The following is a 14,464-nucleotide window of genomic DNA, read 5'->3' on the forward strand; positions in this document are numbered from 1 at the left end:
TGGGTGACAAGAGAGAGACTCCATCTCAAAAAAAAAAAATCAGCTGCGCGTGATGGGGCGTGTCTGTAATCCCAGCTACCTGGGAGGCTGAGGCAGGAGAATTGCTTGAACCTGGGAGGCAGAGGTTGCAGTGAGCTGAGATCCCACCAGTCTAGGCGACAGAGCAAGAAAAAAAAAAAAGAATTTTAGGTTTAGTAATGTGCTCAAGCATGGGCTTTGAAATTAGAAAGACAACTGACAAGTAGTAGAACCCAAATCTAAGCCCTCATGTTGATATTTCTAAAAAAAAAAAAAAAAAAAAAAAAATCCAAGCCCTGATCTTTCTAATTTCAAACCCGTGCTTTTAAACACTGTGCTCTCTATAAGTTTCCAAAGTGAGTTTTTGAGTTAGCAGGGTTTTACTATAGTTTTTTGAGACAGTGTTGCTCTGTTGCCCAGGTTGGAGTGCAGTGGCACGATCTCGGCTCACTGCAGCCTCTCCCTCCTGGGTTCAAGCGATTCTTGTGCCTCAGCCTCCCGAGTAGCTGGGATTACAGATTACAGATTACAGGAACGCGCCACCAGGCCTGGCTAATTTTTTTTGTATTTTTAGTAGAGATAGGGTTTCACCGTGTTGCCCAGGCTGGTCTCGAACTCCTGAGCTCAGGCAGTCTGCCGCCTAGGCCTCCCAAAGTGCTAGGATTATAGGCGTGAGCCACCACGCCCGGCCAGTTTTACTAAGTTTTAATGTTAGATGTGTTAGATTGATTCTTTAAATTTGCTAACCATATGTAGCTAGCAGTTCATAAGAATTCATTCAAATATCATTTTTTTCAACATATTTTGAATATATATGTAGTTTATTCCTGCTATGAGCCAGGAATAAGAATGTCTAATTGACATGGAGATCTTATTTCAAAACTCTTTTTTTTAGACAGGCTGACTGCAGCCTCGAACTCCTAAGCTCAAACGATCCTCTCACCTCAGCCTCCCAAGTACCTGCAGAGACTACCATGCCCGGCTAATTTAAAAATTTTTTTTTTTTAGAGAGATAGGGGTCTCAGTATGTTGCCTGGGCTGGTCTTGAACTTCTGGGCTCAAGCAATCCTCCCACTTTGACTTCCCAAAGTGCTGAGACTATAGGTGTGAGCCAATGCACCTAGCCTGTCAAAATTCTTATAGATAATCAGAATTTGCCATCAACAATCATTATCTGAATGATAAATTCTTTTTCTTATGAGACAGAGGTCCAGATTGGCAATTTTTTTTTTTTTTTTTTTTTTTTTTTGAGGCAGAATCTTACTCTGTCGCCCAGGCTGAAGTGCAGTGGTGTGATCTGGGCTCACTGCAACCTCTGCCTCCCAGGTTCAAGCAATTCTCATGCCTCAGCCTCCTGAGTAGCTGGGATTACAGGCACACACTACCACGCCTGGCTAATTTTTGTATTTTTAGTAGAGACAGGGTTTCGCCATGTTGGTCAGGCCGGTCTCAAACTCCTAACCTCAGGTGATCACCACCCCCACCACCTCGGCCTGCCAAAGTGCTGGGATTACAGGCTTGAGCCACCGCACCCGGCCTCATTTTTTTTTTTTTTTAAGTGAGGTGCTAGAAGACTGTTACCAGAACTTGGGAGTCACTCCTTTTTCAAAAAATACACAAAACCCAGTGGTTTTAGAAGATCTGGAGGGCATCCCTGCCCATCTCATGAGATCCTCAGCATAGCAGGCAGGGAAAAGAGGTTGGAGAGCCTGGCACTGCCCCTGTCCACAGCTGTCTCCTTTCCTAAGCTAAGTCTCTGATGCGAACTCTACTCCTGACCTCCATCATCCGTGTGTGACAATGCCTTGTTTTCATGTTGACTCTTCAGTGCTGGGTGCTGAATTAGCATCCTGTGTTTGTTTTAGCTTCTTATACAGGGACCAAGTCTGGACTATAATTAATTGAGCCCTTATTTGAAATAAATGTGTTCTGGGTATTCAGAGACCTAAAAAGATGTGAGAAAAAAAAAAGAAAGAAAAGAAAAAAAAAAAAGAAACTGCACTTGGCTGGGTGTGGTGGCTCGTGCCTATAATCCCAGCACTTTGGGAGGCCAAGGTAGGAAGATCACTTGAGCCCAGGAGTTTGAGACCAGCCTGGGCAAAATGGCAAGACCCTGTCTCTATAAAAATTTAAAAAAATTAGCCAGCTGTGTTTGTATGCGTCTGTCATCTCAGCTACTAGGGAGGCTGAGGTGGGAGGATTGCTTGAGTCCGAGAGTTTGAGGCTGCAGTGAGCTATGATCATGCCACTGTACTCCAGCCTGAGTGACAGAGTGAGACCCTGTCACACACACACACACACACACAAAAAAGAAAAGGAAAGAAACTGCACTTCTTCAAACAGAACTATGTTCTCTAATGGAGGAGTGAAAAGAAGTAGGGATTTGGAAAGAGAGCACCTAACTTTGAATTTCAGCTAACCATTTATTAAACATATGTCTTTGGGCAGATGTTTGTACCTCAGTTTTCCAATAATATTTAACTTATAAGGATGTAGGGGCAATTAAATACTGTGTATGCTAGTATTATGTAAGTTTTAAAATAAAAATTATTATAAATTAATGGAGCCTACTGATTTTGATAGGAAAATCTATAAATTCCTTGAGTATCAGTGAACACACACCGTTTTTTTTTTTTTCTTTTGGTGGTGTGGGGGAGGGGCAGAGTGTTGCTTTGTTGCTCTGTTGCCCAGGCTGGAGTGGTGCAGTGGCGTGTTTATAGCTCACTGCAGCCTCAAACTCCTGGACTCAAGTGATTCTCCCACCTCAGCCTCTGGAGTAGCTGGGACTAGAGATATATGCTACCATGTCTGGCTAATTTTAACTTTTTTTTTTTTTTTTTTTTTAAAGCGCCAGGTCTTGCTATGTTGCCCAGGCTGGTCTTTAACCCAGGCCTCAAGCTATCCTCCCACCTCTGTCTCCCAAAGTGCTGGGATTACAGGCATGAGCCTGGCCCACAACATTTATTCTAATGTTTATTTCCATAAAATTTCAAGAACAGTTGAAAAAGTTAGTTTGATGTCTTTAAACATGTTATAATATATAATAGTATACAATAACATTTGTAATATGAGAATGTACAATGCTATTATTTAAACAAAAAGCTGAATAAAAACAGATGTAAATCCTTGTCAGCTTAATCACATAAATAATCAGCTTACTGCACAGAGATTGCCTTGTTTCACTATAATCTTTGGATGCAGTTTCCATTCATTGCATTTTCAGATATTAGTTCTGACTGTCCTTTTCTTCCATGCTGGAGAAGCTACTTCTTTTTCTTTGGATATTATTTGTATGTGTTTCAACTAACCAAATATTTGGATTGATGAAGAGTTGTTATATATTTTTCAGAGGATGAGACCCAATAAAAATACACCTTATAGAAAGTATATATGATTATTTTAAAAACAAACAAAAAAAACCCACAGAAAATAACAAGTGTTGGTGAGGATGAGGACATGGAGGCACTGGAACCCTTGTAAAGTGTTAGTGGGAATGTAAAATGGTGCAGCTGCTATGGAAAATGGCATACAGAGCTCTTAAAAAATTTAAAATAGAATTACCATATGAGAAGCCACATTCAGTGGTGCATGCCTATAGTCCCAGCTATTCCAGAGGCTGAGGCAGAAGGATCATCTGAGCCCAGAAGTTTGAGGCCAGCCTGAGCAACATGACAAGACCTTATCTCAAATAAAACCAAACCCAATAACTTTCTTTCATGACTCTTGAATTTGCTTTTTCAAGATAGGCACCACTGGGGAAATACCCAGAGAGTGGGGCAATCGCGGTTTTAGTATTTGATACTTTGAGACACTGTAAAGTGATACGATGATTCAGCTTTGCTGTCATCCCAACTATTTTCCAGAGAGTATTAATGTTGGACCACCTTGTGAATTATGCAAGGCTGTCAGTGTTGCCTTTGGCACTAACAGAAAAGAGTGAGTCAAGAATATACATTGCAAGGTAGAAATGGTCAAGATGTGGAGTTTCTTGTATGTGATACTTTTCTATTTTGTTTCATGAGAAAAAACTAGTTATTTCATTAGGAAATTAGTTTGCATATTTAGAATTTTCATTAATAGTGATTTTAAATGTTACTGTTGGTAAAACAGTGAGTTTGTTAGTTTAGAAACGGTTCATCTAACAGCTAACAACTTAGATTTAAATAATTAAGTTTGGCTGGGCGTGGTGATTCACACCTGTAATCCCAGCACTTTGGGAGGCCGAGGCAGGCAGATCACCTGAGGTCTGGAGTTTGAGACCAGCTTGGCCAACATGGTGAAACCCTGTCTCTACTAAAAATACAAAAATTAGCCAGGTGTGGTGGCACACGCCTGTAGTCCCAGGTACTTGGGAGGCTGAGGTGGGAGAATCTCTCAACCTGGGAGGTGGAGGTTCCAGTGAACTGAGATTGTGCCACTGCACTCCAACCTGGGCAACAGAGTGAGACTCCATCTCAAAATAAAATAAAATGATGTAAAATAAGTAAGTTTATGGATGGAGAGGGATATCTAGGAGTATATTTCAGAATCTTTTTTTTTTTAACTACTCCAAATATCTATGCACAAAATTCAAGTCAACTGTGCAAGAAAAGTCAAAGAAGTTTCTTTTTGTTTTGTTTTGTTTTTAGAGACAGGTCTCACTATGTTGCCCAGGCTGGAGTGCAGTGGTTATTCACAGGTACCATCATAGCACATTATAGTCTTCAACTCCTGGCTAAAGTGGTTCTCCTGCCTCAGCCTCCTGAGTAGCTGGGACTACAAGTGCCCACTGTGCCCAGCCAAAGCAGTTTCTTGGTATTTCAGGAGTTCTTATATAAATGTTAATTTTCAGCCAAAAACTCAAGTTTGCTACAACTATACTCAATTAATGTTCTTTGTTTTATTTGTAGTTAAAGCAAGGACACAACATCAGAGGGACGGCAGAGAATCCTTGTGTGTAGATCTTTGGTGGTGAGTACCTGGGAAAAGTCACCTAAGTCAAGATGTCAGCGTAAAAAGCATTTTATTTTGAGCCTGAAAAGTGGAATGAGCCATCTATCTAAGTGCTTACATGGCATAATGTGATTAGTAGAAAGGTTTTTTTGTGACTCTCTTACTCTGTTGCCCAGGCTGGAGTGCAGTGGTGTGATAACATCACTGCAGCCTCGACCTCCTGGGCTCAAGTGATCTCCCACCTCAGCCTCCTGAGTAGGTGGGACTACCAGTGCACGCCACCACACTCGGCTAATTTTTAAATTTTTTGTAGAGACAGGATCTCACTATGTGCTGAATTCCTGGGCTCAAGTGATCCTTCTGCCTAAGCTTTCCAAAGTGCAAGGGTTATAGCATAAACCATGGCACCCAGCTGACATTTTGATAGATGTATACATTGTGGAATAATTAAGTCAAGCTAATTAATATATTTGTCACCTCACATTCTTATTTTGGAGGTAAGAACATTTGAAATTTACTCTCAACAATTTTGAAATATATAATACATTATTAACCATAGTCACCAAGCTGTACAATAGATCTGTCTCCATTCTTCCCTTTACATTTACGATTTGTTCTGTCTAGAAACTGAACAAGTATCACAAGGAGGAAAATTGAGTGGTTAACAAACATATGAAACCACGTTCAACTTTACTTTCCCACCTTTAAGGCAACTTATAAACAAAAATTGTAATAGTATAGTAATGCAAGGGATATATAGCAGCTAAGAGAAATGAACTAAATCTGCGTATACACAACACAGATGGGTTTAAAAATCATTGTAATTATTACAAGCATGAGCCACAATGCCCGGCTGTAACATTTGATTTCTTACAGGAAAGATAACAAATTTGTCAAAATGCTAACAATGATCAGCCAGGCGTGTAGGCTAACACCCGTAATCCCAGCACTTTGGGAGGCCAAGGCGGGTGGATCACGAGGTCAGGAGATCGAGACCATCCTGCTAACACGGTGAAACCCTGTCTCTACTAAAAATACAAAAAAAATTAGCTGGGTGTGGTGGCAGGTTCCTGTAGTCCCAGCTACTCAGGAGGCTGAGGCAGGAGAATGGCGTGAACCCGGGAGGCAGAGCTTGCAGTGAGCCGAGATCGCGCCACTGCACTCCAGCCTGGGCAACAGAGCGAGACTCCATTTCAAAAAAAAACAAAAAAAAAAAAACATACTGTTGAATGAAAAGCAAGTTACAGATTATGTAGTGCTTATGTAACATTTTTATTTATTTATTTGTTTTGTTTTTCTCCTCTGTGGGCATTGGAAAATGGAACATTCTTAAATGGACACATTCATACTAATAGCATTTTCATGTTCTCTCTTTTTAAATGCACACACGCAGACACACACATATGCGGAAGAAAGGGACACACTGGAAGGATACACTCTAAATTCCTGAAAGTGGTTACCTCTGAAGAGACTGGGAGGGTAATTGATTTGGACTGGGCTTGAGGGGAGTGCAAGGGGGCTTCAATTGTATCTGTAATTTTTTTTCTTTTTTTCCTGTACTTTCTAGGGGTGACTAATGTAATGTTTTATTTATTTATTTATTTTTAAATTGAAAACATTTTTTAATGGAGACAGGTCTTGCTATATTGCCCAGGCTGGTCTTGAATTCCTGGGCTCAAGCAATCTTCCTGCCTTGGGCTCCCAAAGTCCTGGGATTACAGCTATGAGCCATGATGCCCGGCTGTAATATTTTATTTCTTATAGGAAAGACAAAAAATTTGTCAAAATGTTAACAATGATCAGTTCTGGATGTTGACTCATGGGTGTTTGTTATATTCTTTGTATTTTTCTGTCTTTTGAAGATTTCTTATAAATAAGATTTGTTCTTTCCTGTGAAGATTAATCTTCTACTTTGTGCCTGGATTTGGTATGTTGTGCACATTTCGGCCCACACAATAGTAATAAATGAGTCTTGGAACAAAATGTAAGCAATCCTCTGCAAGCCTGCATGACACATTCTCACTAAGCCAGCCTAAAAATAACAGAAGAGTAAAAGTATTATTAGACAGAGGGACCCTCATTTGACCTTTCGGCCATTTGGATTGTCCATTCAGTTAATCTTGTCACAATCATGTAATTATGAGGTTGGTTTGAGCTTAATGAACCAATATATACAACGAAAATATGCTGTCACCAGAACTGTGCCACACAAAGGCCTTGGGACATAATACTTTTCTTGTGTTTGTACATGAGATTTCCCAAAGATAACAAAACCTTTTACCAAATATGCTTTTCACACCTATTACCCTTTCCAATGAATATTCCTCTTCCCCACGTCAAGTCGGCATCCCCCAAAATATGTCGATGCTGCACCTTTGCCACATAAATACCCAAATGCTGCTTGATACCCCTGCAGGCTACGTTTGACAGTACAATACCTGCAAAGGCAGCGGAGCTGCAGAGTGCTGTTGAAAAGACCATTAGAATCTCCTCTGAAAGAGTCTCAAACTGAAATGCCAGTTAGTAAAACATATAGGAAGGAGAAAAACAACCAGGCAAGTATGTAAGTGTACTCAGCAGCACTCAAAATTCCAGCTGAGTTGAACCTGGAGGTATTTAAAAAAAGTTGAATGTCTGGAGAACTAGTTTGGGAAACTTAGTCTTTTTTAATTAAAAAAAAAGTTAAAAAAGATATATACACTTCACTCCCTAAAAAAGAAAAAAAGAAAAGAAAAAGTGAGTAGGAAGTAGGGGATGTGTACATTAATGAGGGCTTCCTTCCTTTTTCTCACTTGGGGAGTAGTCAAAGACCCTTTAAGACTTGTTTCCTTTTTCTTCTCTAGAAGGAGATAGCCAGCGTGTTCCAGCAATGATAATAGCAGTATGGACATCATTTTAAAAAACTCTAGCAGTATACTATTATAAGACCAAAATAAGAGCAATATGGTAAAGCATTATACATTATTTCTACTCCTGTATCTGACTCTTTCTCTTTCAGCTAGCTTTAGTCAGCAGGCTTATTTGCTCCAGCCTAGGGGGTTTGATTTATTTACTCTATGTGAACAGGTCTGACTATGGAAACCCCTTCCTCATTTCAGAACCTTTGGCTTCCAGGTGGAGATTCATTCACACCGTTTACACCACATACTTGCTCCCTGCCTGGACAAATTGGTCCCAGTTCCCTCGGGTCAGATGTATTCTGATGACTCCCAAGTCCTGAGCTGCATAACACTCAAAGCCTTTGCATCAGTCTCTCGTTGAGCCCTAGAGGTGCATCTCTCTTCATGGTTGTTGCAAACATTACTAATTGCCTCAACCTCTTAACTGTGGGTACCCATCTCTAGAATGAAACCATCCCTTAATTTGATGTTTATTGAACACCTGTTAGATGCTGCCATTCTGCTAGGAGCTAGGAGTATAGTGCTGATTAAGATAGCCATGGCCTCTGCCTTCATGGTGCTTATAGTGTACTGTGGAGCTTACACAGGGAGCCTGCTTTAAGGAAGGATCAGGTTTCTTCACTAATGAGACCTGTACATAGATGGTACTGAATGAGTGTGTGTGTATATGTTTGTTAGTGGGTGGGAAGCAAGACAGGAAGCAAGGAAACCAGAACTATCAACATTGTTTAGGTTAGAGGTGATGGTATTTTGACCAGGGTTGTAGCAGCAATGGAAATAGTGAGAAGTGATCATTTGAGGGTAAACAGGACTGACTGGCAGACTGGTTGTGGGGTTATAGAGACAGAGATAAATCAATGATGACCCATATGTGTTTGACCTGAGCTACTGGGTGAACAGCAGGGCTATTTACAGAGATGAGGATAGAGAGAATGTGTGTGCAAGAATCAGGAGTTGAGATTTTTTCATTGTTACATTTGATTTTCCAGTTGAAAAATCAAGTGGTGATATTGAGAAGTCACAAATACATGACTTTGAAGTTCAAGGTTAGAGATAAAATTTTGAGATCATCAATGTGTAATCCATTTAAAGAAATGGGTCTTGTATTAGTCCATTCTGGACTGGCCAGGTGTGGTGGCTCACACTTTAATCCCATTACTTTGGGAGGCCAAGATGGGAGGATTCACTCAAGGCCAGGAGTTTGAGACTAGCCTGGTCAATGTAGTGAGACCCCATCTCTCTAAAAAAATAAAGAAATATGTGATACTGAGTGATTTATAAGAAAAGAGGTTTAATTGGCTCATGGTTCTATAGGCCGTATAGGAAGCATAAAGCTAGCATCTACTTCTCAGGGAGGCCTCAGGAAGCTGCCAGTCATGGCAGAAGGTGAAGGAGGAGCAGGTGTTTCACATGGTGGAAGCAGGAGCAAGAGAGTGAGTGGAGAGATGCTGCACACTTTTAGATGATTAGATCTCACAAGAACTCACTATCTTGAGGACAATACCAAGGGTGTGATACTAAACCATTCATGAGAAATTCGCGCTCATGATCCAATCACCTCCCACTAGGCTCCACTTCCAACATTGGGGATTACAATTGAACATGAGATTTGGATGAGGACGCAGATTCAAGCTAGATCAGTCTGGATGATAACACCTTCAGAGAGAACGTCTCAGCTGGGCGTGGTGGCTCACGCCTGTAATTCCAGCACTGTGGGAGGCTGAGGTGGGCAGATCACAAGGTCAGGAGATCGAGACCATTCTGGCTAACATGGTGAAACCCTTTCTCTACTAAAAAAACAAAAAATTAGCCAGGTGTGGTGGTACACGCCTGTAGTCCCAGCTACTCAGGAGGCTGAGGCAGGAGAATCTCTTGAACCCAGGAGGCGGAAGTTGCAGTGAGCCGAGATTGTGCCACTGCACTCCAGCCTGGGCGACAGAACGAGACTCCGTCTCAAAAAAAAAAAAAAAAAAAAAAAAAAGAGAGTGTCTCAACAGAGAAGAGGACCAAGGACACTGCCTTGGGACAAGCCAACATTTAGATCCTGGGAGCAGAAAGAAAAGCCAGCAGAGGTGACTTAGAAGGAACAGCCAGTGTGATGGGAGGGAAATCATTAGTACATGTTATCCCTGCAGCCAAATGCAGTGTCTCAAAGAGGATGAAGTAATCTCTTGCGTAAACTAAGAGCAGTTAGGTAAGATGAAAACTGAGTATCAGTCACTGGTCTTGCCACAAGGTGACCTTGACAAGTGATCTGATTGGATCTGATTGAGGAGGAGCTGTGGGTGAAGAAGTGTGGGCAACAAAGGAAGACATCTCTTTTGAGGAGTTTTAGTGCAAAGGGAGTAGAGAAATAGGGGTTAGGTGGATAGATGGGGTCAAGTAAGATTTTTAAAGACAAGAAATATTCTAGTATGTTTGTAAGCTGATGAGAATGATCCAGGAAAGAAAGAAATCTGAGGCTGCAATTGCAAGAAGGAATTACTACAGGATGAAAGTCCTTGAGTCATTGAAGGAATGACTCCAGGGCACAGATGGAGGAAGCAAGGCCAGTTCATCCAGGGTAACAAGAGAGAAAGCAGAGCAGAGAAGAGGCATAGATAAACTCGGCAGATGTGGTGGGAAGACAAAGATACTTTCTTCTGAGGGCTTTGATATTCTCAGTAAAATAAGAAACAAGGTCATCTGCTGAGTTCAAAGAGGGAGAAGAAGGTATTGAAGACTTGAGAAGAGAATAAATAAAATCAACCTCTTGTAGAGTGGCAGAGTGAGCTAATAAGGAAAATTTAGGATTGCTGAGCAGCACTGAGGGCCCACTGAGGATTATGGTCATCAACTTAAAGTGAGATTTAAAGTGTAAATGGTGAAAAAGTGGTAAGGTCAATGGATCGGAGATCCTAGTGGGTCAAATTACTCTTGGAACCAAGATACTAGAGGCAATGAGTTGGAAAGATCAAGATTGGTGGTGAGAGAGAAATGCTCGTAATGGAGATTGTGGAGGTGGAACAGTTATTACTGATGAAAGTGATCTGGACATGGTTGTGGTACCAAGAGGTGACAAGGTGGAGGCACTGAGAGATCAGGGTTTTCCAGAGGTGGAAGATACAAGAGATTTTACTGATGTTTTGCCATAAATTCCAGAGGGCAAACTGGAAGCATTTGGAAGGTTGAGGAGAGAAGAAGATTGAATCAAGTTAGGCATATGGTGATAAGATATGGTGGCAAGAATCCAGGTGACTAATATGACTTAGAAGGCTTGGATTTCTATTTTATTTATTTTTTTGAGACCAAGTCTTGCTCTGTCACCTAGGCTGGAGTGCAATGGTGTGGTCTTGGCTCACTGCAACCTCCGCTTCCCAGGTTCAAGTGATTCTCCTGCCTCAGCCTCCTGAGTAGCTGGGACTACAGGCATGTGCCACCACACCCAGCTAATTTTTGTATTTTTAGTAGAGATGGGGTTTCACCATGTTGGCCAGGCTGGTCTCAAGCTCCTGACCTCGTGATCCGCCCGCCTTGGCCTCCCAAAGTGCTGAGATTACAGGTGTGAGTCATTGCGCCCGGCCGGAAGGCTTGGATTTCTTATGGAGACTGACGTAAACAGGATTGTGATGGCCTTGTGATCTCATAGGGGGAGGTGAAGAATTCATTCTATTCTAGCTTCCTTCTTAGGACTAGTCTCTCAGACACTCCTACTGTAGAGACACAACATCCCTTGGAGGTTGTTCAGAATATTCTTTTCATTCTCTGCATCCCCTGAATCCTAAGCTCACTTCTTACCCTGCTCTGATCCTTTCAAGCCAAGGCACATCTCAATTCCTCTAGCATTTATAGTCTCATTCAACAGATGAGACTATTTAACAAATAATGCTTTCCTGTTCCTTAGATATCTTTTTTATTATATTTCCTGTTACACAGTTTTGCTCTGCACCCAGGCTGGAGTGCAGTTGCAGGATCTCGGCTCACTGCAATCTCCACCTCCTGGGTTCAAGCAATTCTTTTGCCTCAGCCTCCTGAGTAGCTGGGATTACAGGTGCCTGCCATCATGCCCAGCTAATTTTTTTTGTATTTTTTGTAGAGACGGGGTTTCACCATGTTGGCCAGGCTGGTCTTGAACTCCTGACCTCAAGTGTTCCACCCACCTCAGCCTCCCAAAGTGCTGGGATTACAGGCATGAGCAAACATGTCCAGCCCTTATATGTACTTTCACTTCTTAATATGGCTTAGCACATTTCAGTGAATATTGGTTGGTTTTGAGAACATGGAAGAAACTAACATCTTCCAGAAAGCAGCACAAATTATATGAGTAAACGGGAAATTTTAAAAGAAGTTTTTTTATTTTGGAGACGGAGTCTCGCTCTGCCACCTAGGCTGGAGTGCAGTGGTGCGATCTTGGCTCACTGTAACCTCTGCCTCCCGGGTGCAACGATTCTCCTGCCTCAGCCTCCCAAGTAGCTGGGATTACAGGAACATGCCACCACTCCGGCTAATTTTTGTAGTTTTAGTAGAGATGGGGCTTCACCATGTTGGCCAGGCTGGTTTCGAACTCCTGACCTCAGGTGATCCACCCACTTCGGCCTCCCAAAGTGCTGGGATTACAGGTGTGAACCACCGCGCCTGGCCAAAGGAAGTTTTAATTAAAAATTTTATATCATTTTCCTCAAATGTTAACAATGTACTGTAAACCAGAAATAAAATTTTAAATCCTCCAACTGACTGAACCCTTTTTGAAGAGAAACATTCTTAGAAACTTTCGGGAAAACATTTCCTACTTTGAAAAACATGGACTATAAGCAAATAATGTCTTTTATTATGAGAAAGTCTTTTGGTTTTTAATTATCCTTGTCGAAAAAAAAAACAGGATAAAAGATTGCTTTTTAAGATTATCACTAAAATAAAAAATACAAAATAAAAACAAATTTCTATTTAACTCATTCCTGAATCTTAAAGAATGTGTTACAAGTTGGGCCGGGCACAGTGGCTCACACCTGTAATCCCAGCACTTTGAGGCCGAGATGGGCAGATCACTTGAGGTCAGGAGTTCAAGACCAGCCTGGCCAACATGGTGAAACCCTGCTCTACAGAAAATACAACAATTAACCGGGCATGGTGGTACATGCCTATAATCTCAGCTACTTGAGAGCTGAGGCACAAGAATTGCTTGAACCCAGGAGGTGGAGGTTGTAGTGAGCTGAGATCATGCCACTGCACTGTAGCCTAGTGACAGAGCAAGACTCCGTCTCAAAAAAAAAAAAAAAAAAAAAAAAAAAAATGTTACAAGTTAAGAAACTCTTCCTTCTCCTTAGACAACATGTTAAAAGAAACTCAAGAAATGTTACAGCAGGTAATTTTATGACAAATATGTGGATATGCCCATTTTCAAAATATGTTAGAAAATACATTTTATAAACCCAAACTTACAACACTGCCTTCCACAAAGTAAGTGCTCAATAAAGGGTAATAATAACAGAGCCAATAATAACAGCAATAATTTTTAAATTTAGATATTTTTAGAAGTAGACTTTCAGCATTTCTTCTACTTGTTGAAATGAAGTCAATGAGGTTGTTTTCTTTAGTGTGTTAACTGAGTATCAAGGGGCTCTAGGAAGGAAATGATTGATCAGTTGGCTTTAGGAATAAAGCATTTCCCTGAAGCTACCTTGGTTAATATTTGCAAGTATTGTGAACTTTTTGGATGAAATACCACACAGATGCAACTCAAAACGAATAGTAATGCACATATATAGTTCTTTCAGCTCTAAACTGGTATTACTTTCAAGTAAACTCTGAAATCTTGGGAATAACCATCTCATGGCTCTTGGTAAAAATGATACATGTTCATTATGAAACAATCAAGCACAGATAAGATGATGATCCGAGGATGAGATGGTGCCCTCACTCATTTCTATTCAATGTTCAAGATATAACCCTGAACAGAGAGGGTTCAGGGAGACCCTCAGTTGACTAAGGGACTCACAATGCAACTTCAGTTCAGTTTTAAAAAATAAGAAAGTTATGTTTCTGGCACATTTTAGTTTTGGGCTGAGATTCAAAACATTTACAGACATTGATATATGTCCCAGGTGCCCCTTGTCTTTTTTTGTCCCCCTGAGCACAAAATAACATTACATAATTTATGATTCTTTTTTTCTCTTCTCTAGACCAAAACCCAGTAAAAAGAAAACAGATAAACAAAAGAGGTGGGGCTAGTTCTCTGCAGAGTGTTGTGGAGGTGGGGCTGAGGATGGAGTTTTCCTTCTGGAATCCCAGCCCTGCTGTTGGGAGAGCAAGGTCCTGCCACATCCCCTAAGGAGCTAAGACCACAGGGATCTCAGAGGGTTTTGCTGTCACTTTGAAATGGTGTGAGGTTTCCTGCTTCGTCAGAATCCCTGCTGAGGGGGAAATTGAAGGTGTATTGTGGAAACCTCCATTGGGGGCTTCTGCACAGTCACAGGAAATGGTGAGTTTGCAGGAACTTGCGGTTACTGTGAGAAAATTTGCTTTGGATTTTTATGTCCAAAATCTCTGTGGAATTCCCCAGGTCTGAAGCCAGTGCCTGCTTTGGACTCTGCTCTGCATACAGGTTCATCTGATTGTATTTTTTCTCATTAATTGAA

The sequence above is a fragment of the Pongo pygmaeus genome, chromosome 1 (assembly GCF_028885625.2).
Source record: "Pongo pygmaeus isolate AG05252 chromosome 1, NHGRI_mPonPyg2-v2.0_pri, whole genome shotgun sequence".
Lineage (NCBI taxonomy): Eukaryota > Metazoa > Chordata > Mammalia > Primates > Hominidae > Pongo > Pongo pygmaeus.